Raw genomic sequence first — 12,270 nt, forward strand, 5'->3', positions numbered from 1 at the left:
GTTCTCCTTCCCGAGCTGTCTTTGACGCTCGGGGGCTGTCCAACATGTTCAACAGCCCACTCGCTCATAAGCTCGGGGGCTTCCCCTAAGTGCCGACCTCCAGGTCCCGCATCTCTCTCCTCCCCCTCTCGAGGCTACACAAATAACTCGTGTGGTCGGCATCCTAGCTCGCAAAGCCTAGACAACCTTGCGTTCAGCCCTCCTACAAGATCGAGATCTGGTCTCAGCAGGACGCTGGTCAGGCGAGGCTAGGTGCTTAGTGGCTACAGACCTCAGCTACATGCTGTTCTGTCGTATACACCAAGGGAGGGATGGAGTTTGTTTTTTATAGTTAAGAACGTTGTATCCAACATTTCATCAAACAGTTTGATACATCTTAAAGTTTTTTTCCTACAGGTCTAAATCATTTACAATGCTCTCCGCCACATCATGATACTGCTCAGCTACCTCGGGAATCAAGTCCTCATTGAAGTCAGCTACGACTTGTGTTGCAGCACGCTCCAAGGCTAGCTTTGGGAAGTGTGACGCCAACAAAGCAAAGGTGTTCTTGACACATTCCACTGCAGTATCCTTCAGCAGTGTCTTGAGCCGACCTGGCACGGCCTTGAGACGGTTCAGCATCAATGTTGGTTCCATCAAGTCGGCGTCTAGTTGGATCATATCCATCACATAGGCGCCAGCCTTCCGTAGCTCCCCCATCTCTACCTCCTGCCCTGCAATCACATGTTGGTCATTCTGAAGATTACTTATAGCAGCCTCTAAGCAGCGCTCAGTTTTCTTGCGCTCATTGGCTTTATAGGCCAGCTTCTGTGATACCGCATACTCACGCTTGACTACCGTGTCATGCTCCTACTGGAGGCGTGTATTAGTGTCTTCACAGTCCTTAAGCAACCACTGGAGTCTCTGCTCCTTCATCGCGGCGTCTGCTACACAAATAGGGTTACATCAGCATCAAAGTTGCAAGGACAAATCTAATCAAAACAAGTCGGCACTACATACCTTTCATGTGCGTAGCCAACACATCCTTCTCAAGGTTCCGCTGCAGAAGCTAGTCGGTGGCGTCCTCTTGGGCCTTCTTAAGCTCAGCCTCAAGGCGCTCCACCTTCAAGCGATAGTGCTTGGCCCGCCGAGTCCCTTTTGCCCTCTTCCGTGCGCGGGCGGCTAGATTCTGCTTACACTTCCACATTCAGATCTCCACTAGAAGACTCAGATTTAAACACAAGTCAGCAAATGTACTTACAATAGAAGCTTGCCAGCATCCATGGACATCTTCCGCAACTTGTAAAGCTCCTCGTTATCCTACACCACGTCCTCCGCTAGATCCTCGTCGGAGAAGTCCTTAGGGTTAGACTATTCGTGAACCACACCAAGGTCGATCTCCTCGGTGGACCTCTCTAGTGGTGGGTCATCCCCAAGCAATTCACCTCGCTGAGGGTCATCTCTGGCCTCCTCAGCAGACTTCTTATCGACCTCGGGGTCGACCATGGCGTCGTTCACAGCCTTCAAGCTAGCTTCATCCTATTGCAGCGTTGGAGTCAGCGCAATCTCTCCAAGTCTCCAGTGCGACCATCCTCACCAGCTCCAACCTCTATGGCCGGTGGCTGCTCCCCGGTGCGACCGCTGGTCGCCTCAGTCTGGGCCAAGCAGTTGGTCAGCTGCACGCCACCATCATCAGATAGCACGCTGGACCTACATCGCAAGCATGATTAATAATTCACACAAGTTAGACGGCAATCATAAACATGGACAACTTAAGTGGGTGGCACTTACAAAGTGCTCTTCTTCCTCACTCGGAACTTTAGCGCAATGGTGGTGGCGGTGCCGATGTATCTTTGCTGGACCCACCGAGCATTTTCGCCTTCAGTGCCTCCTTCAGGTGCGCCACGTCAGCCGCGGTGGTCTCCTGGAGCTCCATTTTCTTCTTCTTTGCAAGCGGGCTTGGCGGGTCAGACTCTGCTTCACTGACTGACTTGGTTGGGGCAGCCGTGCTCGGTGTAATCTTTTCCTTCTTCTTATCTGCCATCTTCCTCCTCTCCCTGCTCGGCTGCGGTAACTTGGAGGCAGGCTTCTTGCGCAGGGTCTGCCGTGTCTGACGACCAACTGGCTGTATGCCTTGAGTTTGGCTGACCCCTTTTGTCGCTTCCTTGTCTGACCTAAAGGAAGACTCCGAGTCCCATTGTAGGTCGGCGGGTGGCGCAATGGGCTCGTCGGTCGGGCAGATCTTGGGTCGGCTCGCTTCGGCTCCCCTAGGCAGTGGCACCGGGCAAAAGTACACAAACGCATCGTCCTCTTCAATCCACTGATCACAAATATATATCATGTGTCAAAACAATGTTGAGGACAATCTTACCGGGTTGGGCGGCAGCCTCTTCAACGAGAAGGACTCGACCACCCTGTCAGTGACCTCTGAAATGGGCACCTTGTACCGGACCACTCGGGTTGGATCTGGCCCCGAGTACTCATATGCCAGATGCACTTGGTGCTTGATCGACTTCGTCATCTTCTGATAGAAATTGACACTGATGGCCCCGGCTATTAATCCATGTGCCTTCAAGTTGGTGACCTTTGCCAGCAACTCATCCACTTGGACCTACTCCTCCGAGGTCAGCTGGTTTGACCACTCAGGCGTCGATATTGGCCCGTACCCTGTGCGTGGTGGTAGCTCGGGCTACTAATTAGCAATGACAAACCACTCACTATGCCAACCCTTGTTGGATTCCTTCAACTGTAGATCAAAGTATTCCTGCACCTTCTTGGGTTGCAGTGAGAATCCACAACCCCCAATTACCCGACCTTGTTTCCCCTTACTGACCACGGGCTTAAAGTGATACAATTTGTTGGGATACGAGGTAGGCTACACTAGCGCAAATCAAAAATTTTCTCCCGCATAAACTAGGAAAACTGTCGTATAAGGATCACAGGATTACCACTCGACGCATTGATGCGAAAGATGTAGATTCACGTTGATGCAGCGAAGTCGATCAGCGTAGTCGTACGTAGTCGATCACGTCGACGTCCAGCAGCTCCTCAGCAACTTGTCCACGTGTAGCAAGATCACCCTCGTGCCGCGGCTCGTTGTTGGCTTGTCGTGGCTCGTCGGCGGCTCGTCGTGGCTCGTCGGTGGCTCGTCCAAGTGCTGCAGGCGCAACACCTCCAAGGTATCCACACGTGCAGGTAGGAAGCATCGCAAGCCGGACTGCTAGGTCAACGAGTTGCAACAGGCGAGGGCGTGGGCGGTGCAGTAGATGTGTTTCGCCAAAAAGGTGTAAACCCTAGGGCGCCCCCACCCCTCTATTTATAAAGGTTCCTAATGGGCCTCTGGATCCGAGGCCCATTAGTACTTCTAAACCTAATCCAACTCGGATCACATCCGAATTGGACTTCTAGCCCCTTAAGTGTGTGACCCTATTGGTTCGGATACGTATAGACATGGCCCGAGTACTCCTACTCGGCCCAATAGTCGGTAGTGGCCTCTAGCAAGACGTGCCAACTCCTATACGCACACGAAGATCATATCAGACGAACCGTCACAACATTATGTACATGCTATTCCCTTTGCCTCACGATATTTTGTCTAGCTCCAAGCCGACCGCTCTTTCTTGATCCTGTGATTTGGAATCCCTTTGTAGGTCAACTCTTAACCGACGTAGCATGGCCATGCATTTTCGGATCCGATCACTCGAGGGGCCCAGAGATATCACTCTCAATCAGAGAGGGTCAAATCCCATCTTGATTGACCATGTCTCATAGCATGCTTCTTGACAAACCCGAAAGCTACATTTATAACTACCTTGTTACGGCGTAGCGTTTGATAGCCCCTAAGTAAGTCGATCCACATCTTGAGTACATGCGACAATCTCAGGTCTAAGAAAAAAGCGTATATGTTGTGTAAAGAGAGAACTACTTCTCGTGTTAGGTCAGTCCTAGCACATGTCTCCACATGTGCCCACATTATTAGTTCAACATCTCCATGTCCGTGACTCGTGAAACATAGTCATCAACTAATACATGTGCTAGTCTACTATTCATGTGTGTCCTCACATGAACTCCGACTAGGGACGACTTTAGAATAACCATACAAGTAAAGAGTTTCACATACAATTCACATAATTGCAAATTAATTCAAGTAGCCTTTAATGGATATTCAAGGAACACAATATAAATCATGGATACAAATGGAATATCATCATCTCTATGATTGCCTCTAGGGCATACCTCCGACAGTCTCCCACTTGCACTAGAGTCAATGTAGAAGGTACCTCATACCCATAGCTCTTACATGCACATCATGCTTAGCCTGCGGGAGTGGTTTTGTCAATAGATTAGAAATGTTCAGATAAGTGTGTATTTTGCATATCTTGATCTCACCCTGGTTAATGATGTCTCGAATGAGATGAAATTGCCGCATTACGTGTTTGTTCTTCTGGTGGTTCCTTGGCTCCTTTGCTTGCGCAATTGCCCCATTGTTATCTGAGTAGAGATTCAATGGGCTGGACGCATTCGGGAACACACCAAGCTCAATGAGGAAATTTCTTATCCAAACACCCTCCTTCGCGGCTTCCGAAGCCGCGATGTACTCGGCTTCTGTCGTAGAATCGGCCACCGTCTCCCGCTTGGAACTCTTCCAACTAACAGCACCACCATTTAGCGTGGACACAAATGCTGATTGTGACTTTGAATCATCTCTGTCGGTTTGGAAACTAGCATCGGTGTAACCTATTACAACGAGCTCCTCCTCACCTCCATAGACGAGGAACATATCTTTAGTCCTTCTCAAATACTTAAGAATATTTTTCACCGCTGTCCAGTGACTCTCACCTGGATCAGACTGGTGTCTGCTTGTCATACTTAGCGCATATGAAACATCTGGGCGAGTACTTATCATTGCATACATGATAGATCCAATAGCCGAGGCATATGGCACCCTACTCATGCGATCCCACTCATTAGCAGTCGAAGGACACTGAGTCTTGCTGAGATGTATGCCATGTGACATAGGCAAGAACTCTTTCTGTGCCTCTTCCATGCTGAACCACTTCAACACTTTGTCAATGTAAGTATCTTGACTTAATCCTATAAGCCTTCTCGATCTATCTCTATAGATCTTAATGCCCAGAATATATGCCGCTTCCCCTAAGTCCTTCATCAAAAAACTATTTTTCAGTGAAGTCTTTATGAACTCAAGCATAGCAATGTTATTTCCAATCAGCAATATGTCATCCACACATAAGATTAGAAATACTATAGAGTTCCCACTAACCTTCTAGTAAACACAAGACTCTTCTTCGTTCTTGGTGAAGTCAAACCCTTTGACCACTTCATCAAAACGAATGTTCCAACTCCTAGATGCTTGCTTCAATCCATAAATGGATCTCTAAAGCTTGCATACCTTTACAACATTTTTTAGATCGACAAAACCCTCGGGCTATATCATATACACGTCCTCAGCTAGGTTTCCATTCAGGAAAGCTGTCTTGACATCCATCTGCCATATCTCATAATCGAAATATGCAGCTATAGCTAGAATAATCCGAATGGACTTAAGCATCAATACGGGCGAGAAGGTCTCGTCGTAGTCAACTCCTTGAATTTGTCGAAAACCTTTTGCGACAAGTTGTGCTTTATAGATGTGAACATTTCCATCCATTTCCTTTTTATTCTTATAGATCCACTTGCACTCTATGGCTTTAACACCATCAGGCGGGTCAACCAAGTTCCAAACTTGATTGTCTCCCATGGACTCTATTTCAGATTGCATGGCACTCTGCCATTTTTCGAAGTCTGGGTCCATCATTGCTTCTGCATATGTCGCAGGCTCGTCATTGTCCAACAATAATATTTCCCGCATTTCGCGGAGCCTTGCCGACCTTCGTGGTTGTGGCGGTACCATGGGTATCTCAACTTGTTCTGCTACGTTAGCATCACTCATTGATTCTTGCACGATCGGCTCATCTTGAACTTCTTCAAGATGCACTGTCTTTCCACTCTTTTCTCCTTTGAGAAACTCTTTCTCTAGGAAAATCTCATTCCGAGCGACAAACACTTTGCCCTCTGACCGGTTGTAGAAATAATATCCCAAAGTTTCCTTTGGATATCACATGAAAATGCACTTATCCGACTTGGGTGTGATCTTGCCCTACTGAAGTCGCTCGACAAACACTTCACATCCCCAAATCTTTAGAAAAGACAAACTGGGAACTTTTCCAGTCCACATCTCATATGGTGTTTTAACTACGGATTTAGATGGTACCCTATTAAGTGTGAAAGCTGTTGTTTCTAGAGCGTATCCCCAAAATGACAACGGTAGGTCCGACTGGCTCATCATTGATCGAACCGTGTCTAACAAGGTTCGATTACGTCGCTCGGATACACCGTTTCTCTGAGGTGTTCCAGGTGGCGTAAGTTGTGGAACAATTCTGCAACTCTTGAGATGATTGCTAAACTCGTGGCTCAAATACTCGCCTCCACGATCAGATCGTAAGGCCTTAATTTTCTTGCCACACTGATTTTCAACTTCATTCTGAAATTCCTTGAACTTTTCAAAGGTTTCAGACTTGTGCCTCATCAAGTAGATATAGCCATATCTACTAAAATCATCAGTGAAAGTTATGAAGTATTGGAATCCTCCTCTAGCCGTCGTGCTCATTGGTCCGCATACATCGCTATGTACAAGTTCCAACAAGTCTACTGCTCTCTTAGGAAATCCTATGAAAGCCATCTTGGTTATCTTGCCTAGCAAGCAAGCCTCACATGTCTCGTATGATTCAAAATCAAACGAAGTTAGAAGTCCATCAGAATGGAGCTTCTTCATGCATTTTTCACTTATATGATCCAAACGACAATGCCACAAGTAGGTAGGACTCAAATCATTAGGTCGAGGCCTTTTAGCACTTATGTTATAGACAGGTGAACCATCAAGATTTAAAACAAACAAGCCATTCACAATGGGTGCAAAAGCCATAAACATATCATTCTTAGAGATCACACAACCATTGTTTTCACTCGCAAATGAATAACCATCCTTCATCAAGCATGAAGGAGACAAAATGTTTCGACTTAAACTAGGAACAAAATAACAATTATTCAACTCCATAATAAATCCTGACGGGAGGTGGAGTTGCATCGTCCCAACGGTCAACGCAGCAACTCTTGCATTATTGCCCACGCGGAAATCAACTTCTCCTCTTTCCACGCTTCTACTTCTTATCATTCCCTGCATTGAATTGCAAATATGATCAACCGATCCGGTATCAAATACCCAAGAATTAATAATGATATTAGCCAGAAATATGTTGTCTATGACATTAATAACAAGCGTACCTGAGGTGAAAGTACTCTTACTTCCACCATTCTTCAACGAAGCTAGGTACTGCTTACAATTTCTCTTCCAGTGACCAAGTTCATGACAGTAAAAGCACTCTTTGTCTGGAGCAGGTCCAGGTCCAGCTTTAACCTTGGGTGCTAGGTTTGGCTTGGACGTTCCAGCCTTGCCCTTCTTCTTCCAAGAGTTGCCCTTCTTCTTAAAGCTAGGCTTGTTCTGTATAGCCATCACATGGCTGCTACTAGCGCTTTTCTTGATGTCAGCCTCTGCTGTTTTAAGCATGCCACACAGCTCATTCAGACCCTTCTCCGTCCCATGCATATGGTAGTTCAAGATGAAGTTCACATAGCTAGGCGGAAGAGACGAAAGAATGAAATCAGTGGCCAACTCTTGGCCTGTGACACCCGGCCCAATTTGGTTGGCCCAGTGTGGCCCATTAGCGTAGGTGCGCATGTTTAGTACCACATTGCTATTTTAGCAAGGGTGGAGGCAACTTATAAGCCTTCGTCAACCAGCCATAGCACCTTCGGGTTAACCCTTTTACACGAAGCGAGTACGAAAGTGTAAGCAGGGTGCTATGTGTACGCGTGCCTGCCCCTCGGAAGGGTTGGGCAGTGCGGCTTTGGAGGACGGGGTGTTACAAATCCTACCCCCCTTAAGGAGAATCTCGTCCTCGAGATTCGGAAGATCCTGCAAAGAGATGGGGAAATTCCTTCTGTAACTCGTCCTCTCTTTCCCAAGTTGCCTCGTCCTTCGTATGGTGACTCCACTGAACCTTGCACATTCTGATCGTCCGGTTTCTTGTCACCCTTTCCAAAGTATCCAAAATCAGGGTGTTACAAATGGTATCAGAGCCGACCCTCGCGGTTGCGCGTACGTGTCAGTGTGCGGGCATATGGCGCATGGCGCGTGTGGGCCTGAGATGGGACACACGGCATGGCATATTGCGCCGGCACTGGACGTACGGTCGTGCGCTTAGAGGGAACGTTCCTGGACATTTTCCCATGCGTGGGTGAGTTGGACCGACGAGGACGTCGGGTTCTTTGAGGGGGGGTGAATGTGACACCCGACCCAATTTTGTTGGCCCAGTGTGGCCCATTAGCGCAGGTGCGCATGTTTAGTACCACATTGCTAGTTTAGCAAGGGTGGAGGCAACTTATAAGCCTTCGTCAACCAGCCATAGCACCTTCGGGTTAACCCTTTTACACGAAGCGAGGACGAAAGTGTAAGCAGGGTGCTATGTGTACGCGTGCCCGCCCCTCGAAGGGTTGGGCAGTGCGGCTTTGGAGGACGGGGTGTTACATGGCCCAGTGGGAAGCCTAGCTTCTCTAACCGTTGAGTGTAACCAACCATCTTGATTACGTGTGGTCCTATTGCTGCGCCTTCTGCTAGCTTGCTCTCCACAAAGGCCTTAGACACATTGAACCTTTCAGTCCTGGCCTGTGTTTGGAACATGTCTCTAAGCGCCACGATCATATCGTGCACCTCATGGTTTGTTTCGAACTGCATCTGCAGCTCGGGTTCCATGCAACCAAGCATAAGGCAGCTTACTTCGAGGTTAGCATCACATGCTTTCTTGTAAGCATTCTTAGCAGCAGCAGGTGCATCATCAGCAGGTTCTTCTGGTTGTAGGTTGTATAGAACATCTTCCTTTTTCTCAGCCTTGAGAACAATTCTCAGGTTACGGATCCAATCCGAGTAGTTTGTTCCATTCAACTTGTCCTTCTCAAGGACCGAACGCAAAGCAAACGGTGTAGTGCTGCTAGGTGCCATTTAATCTACAACAAAAGTAATGCAAAATACACTAAGACAAATGTATCCATGATAGAGCAAATTACATTAAACTATTTTAACAGAATCTACTCCCACTAAAATCAATATCCCTCTATTGATACTTAGTGATTCAGGATCCACAACTAACAAGTCTACTAGTGAGCTTTAGCATCACCGCTACCAAACAAGGTAGATTGGTAAGCAACTTCTTGCTAATCATATCACATATGACTCCTGTTGTTGGGTGACATCTCCATGTCTCGGCGCCCAACCTTTATGCTCCAAGGTCCTTAACCGTTAAGATAACCTTGTCAAGCAAACCAACCCTTATGCGTGTAAGTGTCCGACACAAACCCGTCTAGTCAAGGAAAACTAGTGGCACCCTAATTTCATAGACCCACCACTAACTGTACAAGACATGGGACGGTGCAAGTTTTAGTTGGGAGGGCATACTAACTTAAACTTTGTGAGGGATCGTTCTACTTCTAACATCACAACATGCAGAAAGTAAAACATAAGCAGAATAACATTCACACAGTTGTGACACAGTATGGCCCGTTTTCTTATGGTGATCTCCATCTCCACAGAACCTGTTCACCATGGTGATCTCCATCTCCATGTTCCATGTGCGCCATCTGTCGGGACTACTCCCTAGACCCACGAGTAGGCCTTGGACGGCCCACTAAGGGACGTACTCGGACATGATCAGAACAAGGATAGGCGTATCCTTCTCGGACTAGTCTTGTATGTTTATGGAAAACTACTCGGGCCGTTACCGAGTAGAACTATGTAATAGTACCCGACTAGGACTCAGACTTGTAACCCTGCCCTCCCGAGTATATAAGGCCGGGCAGGGACCCCCCTCAAACACGAATCCTCAGGACTAGAACATACATCAATACAAACCAACACACAGGACGTAGGGTATTACGCGATCTAGCGGCCCGAACCTGTCTAAATCGTATTCCTTGCGTCACCATTGATTCCTTGATTCTCGACAACCCTTACCGCATAAAAGACCACCTAGGGAACACCTAGGCGGGTTGCCAGTCTAAAACATCGACAGCTGGCGCGCCAAGTAGGGGAATCTCGTTGAGTTTCTCAGCGCGAACTCAATGGCGAAAGTCATCATCAGGCCCGTCTTCTTCATCGAAGCCGGCGCCACCTTCATTTTCGGATCCTGGCTTTGCGTCGCCGAATGCTCGGGATCGTTCCGGCGCCAGATCGTCGACACTCAGGAGAAGAAACCAGAAGAATTGACCAGGAAAAATCAAGATTTCAAAGTCAACAAGCTCGAGTTCGACTACGCGTCGGATTCGACTTCGCCTTGGACTACTCCAACGTCTCGCTCAAGGGTCGGGCTCCGCTGTAACACCCAGTGTTAATGACAAATTAAGTATGACATCAAGCAGTAAGGGTGAAATTTGGATTAAAGGAAGGTAATTTGAGCAAAAATTGAATTTGAGCCGAATTCGACCAAAATTGCAATTTGGAGAGTTAAATTCGGAAAAATTTGCCAAAAATATGAAGTTGAGGCTTGGGAAAATTTAGAACTTAGGGGAATAAATTTGGACATGAAATCAAGTCCCAAACTCCTCAAGAAAGGCATTTAAAAATCAAAGTCAAGAAAGTACTATTCATTATCCGAAAACAGGAAAATTCAGAAAAACATGATGAGTATCCATTTTGGAAATTTAATTCTGCCCCATTTTTCAAGTAAGTGGACAAAGGCAACTGAACAGCAGTGAAGTACGATCCTTGGATATGTTTAATAGGGTGTTGTTGCTCAGGAATAGTGAAAGAATCAAATTCAAATCAAGGCTCAAAGTCAGCACTCTGACCAGTTCGGCCAAACTTTGGAGCTGCATTAATCCTAAGTCTGAAAACAGTATGGACTAGCAATGTTTGGAGTGAATTTCAGAAAAATCCAGTGCAAAGATTATATGGTTTCTTGTGCAAAATGGAATCCTTATTAGTTGTAGAGCATGAATGGTTAGTGGTTGGACTATATGGCATAAGTTTGGGCTACTGAAATTGGGTCCAAAGGAGGGTAAATGACCACACATTAGGACTGTCGAAACTCAATCGTGGAGGTTCAGTTAACAGGAAATTCTGACAGAAACTTGTAGCTTCAAAATCTCGATCTTAGGGTGCTTATTTCGGTTGGAGGCCAATCTATCAAATGGAGTACTTGGACTACTCTACAAGTTTACTTAAAGGAGTTCTACGAGTTGAGATGGAACATTTTGAGCAATTGAGGTATGAACATGTCAGTTTGGAAGAAAGAAAGAAGAACAGAAGAAACAGAGACAGCAGGAGCCATGCTGTCGCCGACTCTCACGCATGCCGGCCAGCGCGACGGCCACGGCCGCGCCACGCCGCCTACCACGAGCCAAGCTGGATGTCATGCACGGTGAAAGATCGTAATGGTTCTACTCCCACGCATATCCGTTTCACCCTGCCACTTTACACCGCCGGGAGCTGAGCTCGAGCAAACCAGCGCCGCCGCCGGTCAACTCAACCGTGCCGCCATCTCCCCTCACGTTTTCACCCGTCAGCAGCTTCAAATAGCCCCGCCATGACGCCCTCAACCCAACCGAGGTTCATCTCCCCGTCGGCAAGCCAGTAATCACCGCCGTACCGGTCCGCCCGCCGCCACCACCATCCTCCGGTGAGCTCTCTGTGCCGTCCGATTCTCTTCGATGTTTGGATCCTAGTCGCGTTGCTGGGTTGTATGGGAGCCATAGGAGGAGGCCGAGGACCGTGTTGTGCCGTCGCCGTGCGAGGCCACGGCCGACAGCCGGCCAAGCCGCCTGCCGTCGTGGAGAGGCCATCTCCGGCCGTATCCCGGGGGGCCGCCGCCGCCCACGGGTGCGCCGCGGCCTGGGGATGCCTCCCCGGCCCGACCCCGTCGCCGGCGAGCCGGCGATGGATGCAACTTTAGTAAAGGAAATAAAAATGGTGGGTTAATCTTTTCGGGTTTTTGTGTGTTGGCTTGCAACTTTATCATGATAAATTGTGTAGTCACTGTTGTCTTGCAACTTTATCATGAAGGAAAGTTGCATAGTATTGTATTCAAAAGTTTGCATCTCTAACTCCTGCATATACTGAATTGTAGACGTCGAAACTCCTGAAGTGGGATTCGTGGAATTCAGCTGGAGATGGATAACGTCCGC

Source organism: Setaria viridis, chromosome 3 (assembly GCF_005286985.2).
Source record: "Setaria viridis chromosome 3, Setaria_viridis_v4.0, whole genome shotgun sequence".
Classification (NCBI taxonomy): domain Eukaryota; kingdom Viridiplantae; phylum Streptophyta; class Magnoliopsida; order Poales; family Poaceae; genus Setaria; species Setaria viridis.